Consider the following 14,124-nt stretch of genomic DNA (forward strand, 5'->3'; position numbering starts at 1 on the left):
ATTTAAGAGTATCTCTGTCACCATCTCCCCTTTCTGTGCTCTACCACTGTAATAGAGTGTAATGATTAAAAGTTGGGTTATAAAGCCTGATGGCTTTGGTTTGAATCTTAATCATACTCCCTCTGTTGTGTAACTTAGGCATGCTACTTAATCTCTCTGTGCCTAGGTTTTCATATTGATCACACACAAAAAGGAACAATATCTATCTCACACAGTTATTTTGAATATTAATTTGGTTAATACATGAAAACTCTTAGAATAGTACATGGCACATAAGCAGTTAATAATTATTAGCTATTATTATTTTATAATATGTTTTAAGTACTTTCAAATGGTTAGGTAGTGTGCTAAGCAATTTGCAAGTATTGTCTCACTTATAAATCCACCTAATTTCCCAACAGATCAGTATTATCATCCCCACTTTGCTTATGAGGAAGTTCAGGCTCAGAGAGATCAGGCAATGCAATCTGCAAGGGAAAACCAAGAGTCAAACCCGGGTCTTTTTGCTTCATAGTCATAAAGTTAACCATGACTTTGTCAAACTCCCTTTTCCAGTGGCATTTCCCATGAAGTATGTTCCAGAATTCACCTGCACAGATGTTTCAGGGATTTAATTTCTCAGTGAATAAATTGCCTAGAAATTCAGAAACTCTTGATTCTGGGATCACATAGCCACTATTCTCAAGAGTAAACTTAAAATATTCCCATTCTACCAACACCTCCAAAGAGTATAGGAATAAATAAGGTACTCAATGTCAAGTATGTCAACCTATCCTAAACACAACAGATGATATTTATTAATAACTCATGCCTGAACTATGCTAGATAATTTCAATTCGTTATTTCATTTTTTTTTTCCTTTGGAACAACTGTTTAAAAAGGCATTTTTGTCCTTAATTACAGTTGAGAAAATTGAGGTTTCATTAAGGTTAAATTACGTGTCTGGGGTGGCATAACTAATATGATAGAGATCTAGGAATAGCTCCCTGGTCTTCTTGTCTCCAGGGCACGTATTTCCAATGGCTCTACAGAGAGTCATCAACTGCTCTAATTTGCCTGGGACTGAAGGAAATATCCCAGGATGTCGGATTTTTATTGCTAGAACTGGGACAGTTCTAGGCAAACCACAAAGGTGGATGACCCCTACAATAGGACTGTTTCCTGTGAAGACTGTTCCAAAATAAAGATCCCAAAGTTGGAAGGACAGGAATATAGAAAATGGTGGTGGTCCTGCATAGTTTCATGATATGATGACATAAAAGAAGTGCTTAAGACTTTCACGATCCTCTGGACCTTTATACCTTCATTCACTACACAGTTCTTGATGCTACTAAAAGAAACTAGAATAGTCTGAAAGATTCAAAACGCCCTGTAAATGCTGGGAGACCTAGAAAAAAAAGCTACAGGATGCATTATGTTCCATTAGTTCTGAATTTTTTATGACATAAAGACTTCTCTTCCCATCTTACAGACACGCTTACTTCAGTATCAGGCTAAAGAACCCCATTATATTAAAGGGAATTTTCCCTTTCTCAGGCAGAAGAAACAAGTGAGGAGTCAGCTCCGTCTCAGCAGTAGGTCAATAAGAAAAGCCAGAGTAATCTATGGGGGTAAGTAAATAGACCATAAGAGACAGCTAGGAGAGAAGCTTTCATTTGCTATTGTGAAAAGTGTAAAAGAAAACTTACCTGATCAGTGAATTATTGAGGCCATTAGGGAATCAGCAATTGTCAATTCTGCTGAAGGGAAGCTATTTAAGCAGGCAGACAGGTGGGAGCCCTTATAGGGTCTTAGTGCAAAGACTGTGAGGAAGGAAAACAAATGAAGGCTCACACTGCTTGGAAATAGTTCTAAATAAAGCTCTTTTCTCAATGCTGAGGACACAGGAACTTTGAGTTTTTATAGCTGATTTGCAATCAGAACCTGATCAGTTAATATATCTAAAGAAATTCCAAGATGACAATTTTTTTTTTCTCCCCAAATGGCTTTACCTCCTTCCTACCTATTTACCAAAAAGTGTAATAAAATTTTTTTGTCAATTTTTGGAAAACTTTGTGTTCCATTCATGCTGGCTGTAGGGGAGAGAGATTTTTCTGGTGGTTGTTATTTTTCTTTTTGACAAAAGAAAAAATCTAAATTTCTGAAGGATTTTGAGAAAGCTGACACAATTTAATAATCACAAAATATTTTGGTGGGTGCTAATTATATGGCAGAAACAGTGTTAATCCCTCTTTAATAGTATCTCATTTAATCCTCATAGTAACCTTAGTTTTCCCACATTTTAATGATGGGGAGGAGGTCACACACACAATTTATATGACTTGTTCATGATTTCACACCCAGTAGATGGCACAGGAAGGATTCATATATTGGTGCACCTGTTTCCAAAAGTAGTGTTCTCAATTAGAAATAATATTTCAATAGATACTATCACAAAGTTAATGCATTTGCAGTTGGAGATTTTCAGATTATGGGAGAATCTGGTGTACAGTCAAATTTCAATCAGAGGAGCAGAACAGCTTTGTTATAGGCATTTGAACTTACCCATTTGTGGGAACTAGTTAAGCAATGTCTGTAAATCTGTTGGCTTCGTCGTATCTGATGTTGTGTGAAATCTACAGGACATATAATTGGGAAAGGAAAATGGATGTAAAACAGGAGAGACAAAAAATCAAGTTGGAAACCATGAACATAAGATGGAACTTAGAAATGTGAACTGAAACCCATGTTGGTTTTCACTGCCTCCAACTTTGATATCAGATATCCCTCATGTCTTTAGAAGCTGGCATCCTTCATCTTAGAATGGCCAACCCTCCTAGTTTTTCCAGAATAAGTGGGTCTCCAAAACAAGGGATGGAAGTGGGAGTGATCACAAGCATCAGCACTTTCAGGTCTGACCCACTTGGGTAATTTGTGCTTCACCTTCGCCCAGCTCTGGATCTGTAGAATTTTGTTCCAGAGGGGAAAATCCTTCTAATTTGGGATACAATGAGCTTTAAACTTTGAGCTATATCTGTTGCCTGCTTCTTTAGATTCTTTGAACCAAGAGATAAAGAGACAAAGGGTTATCCTGCCAGGGGTGATTGACTCCGATCATGAGGATACGGTAGAGATGCTATTACATAATTTTAACAGGGAAGAATATACTTGGTACTCAGGGGATCTACTGGAGCTTTTCTTGTACTTCTTTGTCCAATATTGAGAATCAATGGACAAGTGCAACAGCCATTGTATGAGAAGGGCACGATAATCAGAGGTAAGTGTCTACATCATTTTGCTTGAAAATATCATGGTAACTAGACCAGTGGAGGTGCTAGCTGAGGGTGAGCGTAATCTAGAATAGGAGTAAAGGAAAGAGATGATGATTAACAATTGCAGCCTTGGGATTGGCTATAGCAATGATTCTTCTTATTAATGATATGCTTATAATTTTCCCCATGAAAAGAGATCACTCAGAATCCTCAGGCACCTGTGTTCCAGGTGAGATAAATTTAACATATGGAACAAGTGGATACAAACAGCTCAAGTGAATGTTTTAGGGTGCTATCCAGATCCCCTTTCTAGAAGCAAACACGTATTTCCCAACCACTAGCTCCCAGGAATTTTGATGAGGTCTCAGAACTCCTCTATAGGAACCGCATTTGGCCAAAGGAAGCTGCCTCGTCCACTCCTCTTCCCTGAGGGCAACCGACATCTAATGACTGGTGAATGTGGAGGTGAAAAGACCCAGACTCCTTTCTCAATTGAGGGAACTCTGAAAGTCCATTCCAGATCTGGAGGTCCTGAAAGTGTTGGCTAAGCCCCTGTCACAGCTGTTTCACAGTTTTTCTTCCTCACTCAATCCTGCTTCTGTTATCCCTCACAAATGTTTCTGAGAGCATCTCAGTAAACTCCACGAATGCAAATCTCAGAGACTCAGACTTGTTTTCTGAGTCATCCAACTTAAGACAGTATGAGATAGAAAACAGGACAACTCTAGTAGAGGGAAGACTATAGTAACGAGCCTTAGGTCATTGTCCAGCCTTCTAGTTCACCTTTTTGTTCCCATCCAATGACTCAAAAAGTTTAGCAGGCACACATTTCAAAGAGCTAACTGCACAAATTTGAAAAGGTCAATTAATGCACCTGATATTGAATTGAGGATTTATTTTATTTATTTATTTTTTTACATTTTAATTTTTTAAATTCAATTAATTAACTTACAGTGTATTGTTTGTTTCCGAGGTAGAGAGAAGTGATTCATCAGTGTTATATAATACCCGGAGCTCATTACATCCCATGCCATCCTTAATGTCCATCACCTAGTTACCCCATCCCCCCACCCTGAATTGAGGATTAAAAAAAAAGAACTTCAGTCGAATGAAACCATGGATGAAAGAAAAATTTTGCATTGAGATTCTAGAAGTTACTTACTAATCAGGGAATTGAGCAGAGGTTGGCAAACTGGTTCATGAGCCAAATCTGTCAGCTGCTTGTTCTTGTAAACAAAGTTTTATCAGAAGAAGGCACACTATTCTCTTCCATCTTGTACACAACTGTTCTTATGCCACCACGTCAATGAGTAGTGGTAATTGAGTCTGTATGACCCTCAAAACCTAAAATATGTACTCTCTGGTCTTTACACAAAAAGTGTGCCAGACTGTGGAATAGAGGATACCTGATTAGTAAGCAACTAACATAAAAAAGACCAGTGATAGTCGGGGTGATAGTTGACTCTGTGAAGAACTGGTCTCTAGAGGCCCTACCAAGTAAATTTGTAGCAGGGAAATGTTGTAGCACCCAAGTATGGGCAGTGACCCTATTCATTGCCCTCTGCCCTGGACAGATCACATCTGGTGCCTTGGGTCACACTGAGTGGTGATGGTAACAAAGCTAAGTGGGTGAACTGGAAGCCATCCCACATGGCCAATGGTTGAAGAGATATTCACCCCAGAGAAGGGATGGTAAAAGGAGATGAAGTGGACTAATGTGGTCTCCAAACATTTGAAAGATAGGAATGGGTGAGCTTCTTCACTTTGTTGCTTCAGAGTAATGTTGGGGATGGTTTGTGGGATGGGAGACAAAGACTCTCTTCAAAATCACTTTATAATAATTAGAACTGATCATCCATGGAAGTGTTCTGCAGGTAGAGGCAACTCCCAGAAGGTTCCAACTTTGTGGTTCTGAAATCAGAGATCTGGCACAGCATAATAAGGTATGTGAGTTAGAGCAAGAGCCCGCTCTCAGGCTCTGCATTTTCATCTGTAAAATGTCCATGCCATGGGCTGTGGTGAGAAGTAAGCAAAATCACACATGGAAAGTAGCACCAAAAGATGTATAATCAGCCCCGTGTCACCCCATTTTCAAATTTGGCAGAACTCTGCCAACCACCAACACTTGGTGAATTACACTCCTTGCCTTGCATGTAGATGATCTGAACTTATTTGAATTACATACGTCTTTTGAAATTATTGTTTTCATAAGCATTATTGTTTTCTCTGTAAAAAGAAACAACAGCAAAATGTTAGGGATTCATTTGTCAAATAACGTTAACCAGAAATATGCCAGAAATTATAAGTGCGATCTGGGATGAGGTGAGGCGAGCAAAGCATTTGCTTCAGGTGCACAATTTAAGGGGGTGCCAAACAAGGAGTAACCAAGGTGAATATTTTAATAAAATATTTTTTAAAATGCAAAAATCAGTGATGAACAAAATACTAAAATTTTAAATAAAGACAAGATCACCTGTCATTTGTGAAATGTACTCTGTGACTTGAGAGCCATCACATAGCGCCTATATGCCCATAACTTCCTACGTCCTCACTGAGGATGGGGAAACATTTTTGAGAATATTTCAGTCTAAATTCCTGTTTTAGCACAACAGTGGGCTACATGAACCCTTCCTACTTTTGAACTGCATGACTTCAGCAAGCATGTCTCTGTTCTTTTTTTATATCCTAAATTTTTAATTATTTTTAAAATGGTATTTATTTAATTATTTCCCCAAAAAAGACCAAGTTTCATTTTTATCTTTCATCCTGTTTCTTCCTTCTCCCTCTAGAGAGTCATTTTCTTGTGTTTTCCCCCAGCTTTATTGAGATGTAATTGACCTATAATGTGTAAGCTTGTTATACACGGTATTGATTTGACACTTCTATATTGTAATATGATTACCACTGTGAGGTTAGCCGACACGTCCATCACATCACACAATCAGCATTTTTTTTTAATGGTGAGAACATTAAAGATCAATTCTCTTAGCAATTTTCGAGTATACAACTCAGTACTGTTAACTATAATCAACATGCTATGCGTTAGATCCCTAGAACTTATTTCTCTTCTAACTTCAAGTTTGTGCCCTTTGATCAATCTCTCTAATTCTGGTAAGTGCCATTCTATTTTCTATTTCTACAGGTTTGGCTTTTTTAGATTCTGAGTATGAGTGATATCATACAGTATTTGTCTTTCTCTGACTCATTTCATTTAGCATGATGCCCTCAAAGTCCATCCATGTTGTCACAAATGGCAGCATGTCCTTCGTTCTCATGGTTGAATAACATTCTATTGTCTGTGTGTGTATTGTATTGTGTGTGTATACACACACACAATGTATATTTAATATACAAATATTAAAAATGTGTTAAAAATTAAAATTGCATAGCTCTGTTGTTATTTTAATATGTAGCCATTTCTCCTTGGAGAAAAGACATTTGGTTATTGTTACCCAGAATATTACAGGCAATAATACATATTTTTATTAGAAGTATCTCATCCAGAAAGTTCAGAAGTGATAGAAAAAACATAATACATAGTTTCTGGAGTCAGATTATAACTTTTATTTTCTAGCATCTACCTTATTAATAAATTAAAACTGGTTCTTATAGAGATCAAGTAAATTAAAATACTGCAAGTAATTCACTGGGTAAATTTCTGCTTTAGGTCAAACATCCAGGCTTCACAAAATCCTGAAAATGTGATTGCCGTGTCCATTACCTCAAAATAAAGAAAACCAATTAAAATCATGTTGCACAGACAAAATAAAGTTTGTGTGTTTTAATATTCCCTGATACTAATAACACTGTAGATTATTAAAACTAAAGACTTTCAGAAATCCAATTTATTTTCATTCTTTGGAGTCATCATTTCCTTTTTGTATTCTCAGTTTGCATACTGGATGAAGGCAGATCTTTCTTTTCTTTTATGCATTTACTTTCTGGTCCTCATGCAGTATAATTGTTTTATAACACAAAGCTGGAAAAAATTTTGAATCTAGAACATTTCCATAGTAATGTTAAAAATACAGGAACTTTTTTTGAACTCTTTTAAAAATATTCACTGGGTTTTTAATATTCCTAAAAAGCAAATAATAAACAGGAATATTTATAATAATGAGCCATCTGGAGTTTGAAATCTAATAAAATGTACCTAAACTAAAATACTATAAAACTCATTTTTGTGACTGTCAAATAAAAATGGCAACTTTAAAATATTTTGTTAATGACTTTTAAAGAGAAAACAGGCATGTATCTTATTTACAGCCCATAGAAAGGGAACTTAATAATTGTTTTATTAATAAGAACATTCATATCATATAGAACAAGAATTTCCTTAGCTTTCGAAGTAATTAAACACGGGCACCTGGGTGGTTCAGGCAGTTAAGTGTCTGCCTTCTGCTCAGGTCATGATCTAGGGTCCTCAGATCCAGCCCTGCATCGGGGCTCCCTGCTCAGCAGGGAGTCTGCTTCTCCCTCTCCCTCTGCCCCTCCCCCTGCTTGTGCTCTTCTTCTCTTTCTCAAATAAATAAAATCTTAAAAAAAGTAGTTAAACAAATTGGGGAATATGGGAAGAAGAGAGAATAAATAAAACATTATGAATTACTAATAGCTAATTCCCTATATAAAAACAACTAACATTTTGGTGTATTTTCTTTAGGATATATTACGGTTTTTCTTGATACTCTGAATATAGCTATTTATCCTGCTGTCACTCACTCAGTATTACATACCACTGACACCTTTAAATATCATTAAGAATTCTTTTCAATATTTTTATTAGCTGCATGTCATTGTGTAGCATGAATAAAACCATTTCTCTCCTTTCCTATTCTATATGGCACTTCTATTGTCTTATTTTTAATTTTTGTTTTTAAGATAAACACTGAAATGAACATAACCAAACTCAAAGCTTTAATACTAATTCATTACTAGCTTATTCAGATACCTTTCTAGAAGTGGAATTGCTCAGTAAAAAGGTTAGGATATTTTCTAGATTTGATATTGGATGAAGGCAGATCTTTCTTTTGTTAAACTGTTAAACTGCTAAACTGTTTTCCAGGAAGGATGGACCAATTTCCATTCCAAGCAACAGTGGAAAATAATGCTCAATTGAACACACCCTTGAGACCATTAAGCTTGGTCCTTTGTTTGCTTATTCACTGCAAATTCTCTAAGTGAAAAACGGTAGCTTCTTGTTTTAAATTACATTAATTTGATTACTACTTAGCTTAAATTTAAGACAAATGTATTAGCCATTTCATATCTTTTCTTTGGTGAATTTTCTATTTATATGCCTTCCCATTTTTTGCATATTGTGTTGTTTCACTCTACACATAAAGAATGTTAACTATTGATCTGTTGTAAATATTTTTATTTTAGTTGCAAATATTTTTCTCATCTTTTTGTTAGCTTTTAAGTGTTTTTTGTTTATTGAGGCTTTATATATTCATGTGCTTTTATCTATCAGTATTTTTCTTGGGAAGTTTATTTATTTTTAGTACTTAGGAGATGTTTCCTAACTCAGTGATCAGATAAATATTCTCCTCGCCTATTCTCTTCTAAGTTTTTTCTATTTTTTTCTTTTCCTTCATTGTTTCTCTCTCTCTCTTTCTAAACTTACTTTAACCTTCTCAAATTTATTTTAGTGTGTAGAGTGAGCAAAGAACATTTCTTTAAAGGAACTAAAATTTTGTTTTTATCGTGAGAGTGAGAGTAAAGCATTTCTATTATCTTTTTAAAAGTCCAAATAGTAGCAAAAGCTTTAATTAAGAAGTAAAAAATCCAGCCTCCCTTCTCATTCCTGCCTCCAGTTTCCAGGCTCAGACATTTATTCACTTACTCTTTTATATATTCATTTTAGTTTACTCATCCATTTGGCAAAGATTTTTGAGCTCCTCTTGTGTATCAAGCCCTATTGCGAGTAGTGAAGGTGTCCTGGTGAATGGCCTTCACAGGACCTGTGCTGTAGATGAGTGGAGTGGGAAGAGGAACAGTGAAACATGCAGAATCAAGGTAATTTTCAGAGTAATCAGTGTTATGAAGAGAGGAAAAACACTTAGTGGGATAAAAAGCAACTAGGAAGAGGTTGTGAGGGAAGAGATTTTGTTTCACCTCTCACATTTTATTTCTCATTTTAGATGGGTGGTTAGAAAGTTCTTTCTGGAGAAATGACACTTAAATTAAGACATAAATGAAGAAGCATCAGCTATAGAAAGTCTGGGTAAGCAAGTTTCAGGCAGAGAAAATAATTGAGTGCAAAGGCTCTGGGGTGGAACCAGATTGATTGGCATATTTGCAGCACAGAAAAAGAACACTCTGTGACAGCAGTGACGTTAAAAAATATAAATAAATAAATAAATAAATAAATAAATAAAAAATAATAAAAAAAGAAAAAAGAAAATCAGATGTAAATACCCTGCAGATTGCCCCATAGCCTACCTCTATAATCCTTTCCCAGCTTTTGGTCTGTCCCCTGTTTATTTTGGGGCAAGTAGAACAATGTTTCCACTTCCGCAGTGAACACATGGAATACACATAGCATATGCTTACTAGGAGGGGATGTGAGGACAGACTTGTGTCCAAACTTCTACTCTACCATTTAATAAATACGTGATCTTGGGCAATTTATGCAACCCCTTTAAGATAAAGTTTTCTCTACTGTGAAACGAGGGAAAAAATTCCCTCCTCACAGAATTGTGAGGATTAAACACAAACTGTGTGTACGTAAAAGGTTGGCTTGCCAATAGTAAGCCAAAAACATTACTATTTGGTTAAAAAAATAATTGTTTTACTAGTATCTTACATTTGTTCTTTCAGATATGCTTTAGAATGATTAAGGAAGTTTTAAAAATGACATTTAAAAGAAATTAGATTTCTTGGGGCACCTGGGTAGCTCAGTCAGTTAAGCGATTGACTTTTGATTTTGGCTTTGGTCACGATCTCAGGGTCCTGAGATGGAGCCCGTCTCAGGCTTAAGATTCTCTCTTTACCTCTTCCTCTGCCCTCCTCCCCACCCTTGGGGCATGCTCTAAATGAATGAATGAATGAATGAATGAATGAACAAATAAATAATAAAGGAATTAGATTTTTTACACTTATAGATTAATTAAGGGAATATTGACATTTTGTAGTTTCCATTCGGAAACACTCGATTATTTAGATATGCTCCTGTCTTTCAAAAAACAATCATAGGTAGTTTTTCAACATAAATCCTACATATTTCTTGTGAAGATTTTTACATGCACATTCATAAGTGAGCTTAATCAATAAATAGATAACTTGGTGAGATTTCATATCAGGGTTATACAATGAACCTAGTAATGCATTGAGCCACTAATTTTTTTAAAAATAGAATTGCCTATTTCTTGAGAGTGGAATATAACTTATATGCAAAACAATCTGGCCCATGAGTTTCTTATGTAAGAGTTGTTTGTTTTTTGTTTTGTTTTTATATTTTTATATATATTGTAATTGTCTTTTTATTTTTGTATTGCTTAAGAAATTTAGATATCTATATTTTTTATAGAATTGGTTCATATTTAATCACCAAATTTAGTAAAATTTCCAAATAAGGCCACATCCTAGTCACATTCCAAATAAAACTTCACCATATGAATTTGTGGGTGGGCAGGGGGACACAATTCAACTCCTAAGACAATCCATGTCAATTAAAATAGAATTTCAAAAAAGTATGTCTTAGCTTTATCATTTTTCCTGATTTTCTATTTTATAATTCATTGTTTTTTTCCTTCTCTATTTTGTTTCCAAACTTCATTTAAATATTCTGTTTATTTTCTCTTATTTTAATAATGTTTTTTCTCTATGTATAGCTCTTGCTATGTTGTCTATATTTCGATTTGCTTTTATTAAATAATATGTTATTGTATATTTACTCTCCACCTTGAACAAATCGTTATTAAAAAAAGTGTTTTCCAATTTCCAAGTATAGAATTAAAAAAAAAAAAGACGAGAAGACAGAATATCAGAATCTAAAGGGCTTTGCAAATTGACTTCCAATTCTCTTAGCGAGTGATAATCATTACCTTGAGAATTTACCATGGCCTGTGTTTCGGTCATCAACCTCGGCAGACTAGGAACATAAATACAGTTTATCCTTGAACAAGGTAGTTTTGAACAGGCGGGCTTTTTACAGTACAATACTGTAAAATATATTTTCTCTACCTCATGATTTTCTAGAGGAAATACAAAATATGTATTAATAGGCTGTTTATGTTGTCAGTAAGTCTTCCAATCAACAACCCATTATTAGTAGTAAAGTTTTGGGGGAGTCAGAAGTTACGCGCGGATTTTTGACTGCATGAGAGGTTGGTGCCCCTAACCCCCGTATTGTTCAAGGGTCATCCATATTAAGTTTTAAACTCTAAAGAGTGTATTCACTCTCAGCTATGAATCCACATTAATCCAATCAGGAAATTTTTATTTAAAAAAATTGTTCACTAATGAGAAAATACGTGTTGTGGGAAGAAGCATAATTGCTGACCAGTCCATTCTCCTTGGAGATAGACCTAGCTTAGAAGACGCTTCCAGATACTTCAGCACAGTGCCTCAGCCCTTAGGACCGATACATGCCCTGTGACTGACTTGTGATTTCTTTAGCTATATTAATGTATTTATTTAGGTTATAATCAATTTTTGCCAACCAAAAATGACTCTTCTTTCTTTAAGGTGAGTTTTTCCATGTCTGAAAGTTCTTTTAAAGTGAGGACAGTAACATTCTATTTATCCAACAGATAATAATTTATTGAGTGCTAATACAAGCTTGACTCTGTGATCTGTACTAGAAATGGAGTTGGAAACCTGTCAGGTAGGATCCCCACACTCCTGGGGCTTACAGACTGGAAGAGGAGACACTATATGATTATAAACAAATACACAAATGAACATTTAATTTTAATTAAATATTACTGTTGCAATAAGTGCTGGAATAGGGAAACATAGTTAACAACTTGCCAACTCAGAAGTTGGCTTCCTTCTAGGATACTTCCTAATATATAAAATGGGGTATATAAGATGACTCCCTCAGGATGAAGAGAATGTCACTAAAGCAAGAGAAAGGTGTTGAAAATTCCAGAGAAAGAGAATTGCAATGGTGAAGACCTTAACTCTGGACCTCTAAGCTGAAACATGGAGAAAATGAAAAAAGAGTGAAACAAAAACCAAAATAAAAGCAGATGGACTATAATACCGCAAGTAAAAGGGAGAGAGTTGCAGAAAAAGAAACAGATATTCTGTAATGTCTTGGGTCATGTTAGGGATTTTGGTTCTTTTCTTAAGGCACAGTGAATATAGAAGGATTTGAGTAGAAAGTATTGTAGGATTAGTTTGGCTGCCTTGCTAAGAGTGATTGGAAGGGACTTTTATAAAAAGGATGTGGGAAGCTAGCACAGCAGTATAGCCCAAAAGATGGAGGCTGATTTGGAATGGTGGTAATGATAACGTTGAGAAGGGATTGTACTGGAAATACATTTAGTAGGTAAAATTTATAGGACCCGGGACTTGATTAGGTGTTCCGTGTATGTAAGAGAGAGCTGTCAAGATAACTCACATAGGTTTGGCATGGAAACCTAATGGACGGCATCACCATTTTTTGACACTTAGTGAAAACTCAATAAATTTTGGCGACACTTAGCTGCTTGTGTAATAGAGTTGAAAGAAAAATGTGAATTTGTAGTAAACCTCCCCCCACCCTCAATATATCACACTACACATACACATGTATATCACACTACACATACACTTGTAGTAAACCTCCCCCCACCCTCAATATATCACACTACACATACACATGTATATCACACTACACATACACTTGTAGTAAACCTCCCCCCACCCTCAATATATCACACTACACATACACATACGCATTTGAAAAAATAAAACCTAAAACAAACATACAAAAAAACAAAAAGTAGACATAAACTAAACAAGTCTGCCTAGAAACTTCCTGTTATCTTAAAACCATTTTGTAAGTCATAATCTTTTTTTGTGAAAGTATATATATATATATATATATATATATATATATATATATATATTTTTTTTTTTTTTAAAGAGATAGCTACTTTAAGACCTAGATCATCATCTCTCTAGCCTCTGGCTTCAGGGTGAGTTTGGACACGATGAAGTGGCTTTACTACTCTGAGCTTCAGTTTCTTCAGCCAGACGAAAAAATGGTAGGAGCTCCTTGTTAGTCATTATCGCATAGCACGTGATCCTCTGTAGATATCAGAGAAGAGTCAGACTCCTACAATGGAGCGGGAATCTCCGCAGTGACTATATATATATATATATAGACATTCACTATAATGACTATGCTCATGGGGCAGTCACTATATTTGCTGCGTTAAATGTGTTGACACATTTTGTCACCTAGAAGGAGATAAAAGTGGGATGGTAGGAAGCAAGCTTAGTCTTAAAATATCTTATAATCACTCTAGTTAGTATTATATACACTTTCTATGCCAAGTGTAATGGTATTTAAGTTCTTTTTAGTATAACTCTCCATATTTTACTGTAGTTTCTCATCTGCTTTTCTCAATTATGTGTCTATTTGTAATCGATATTCCTTTGAAACAACTATTTCCGAAGGAAATAAACAATCAGATATGGAAGACTCATCAGCTACAATGTTTCTTCTTGAAGTTCTTTAATGGCTTCCACTCCATTTAGAGTAAAATACTGACTTGTTACTATGACTTCTCAGGAAATACTGTCTGAACTGGCCTTGCGTGACATCTCCAACAGCACGTCATACCCTTCTTTCCTTTGCTCACCACCTGTGGAACTTCACCTCTGCTTCCACCTCCCTGGCTTTTTTTCCAGTTCTTAAGAACACTGCAAACTCTCTCCT

This window comes from Ursus maritimus, unplaced genomic scaffold (genome assembly GCF_017311325.1).
Source record: "Ursus maritimus isolate PB19 unplaced genomic scaffold, ASM1731132v1 scaffold_13, whole genome shotgun sequence".
In the NCBI taxonomy this organism is placed as follows: Eukaryota; Metazoa; Chordata; class Mammalia; order Carnivora; family Ursidae; genus Ursus; species Ursus maritimus.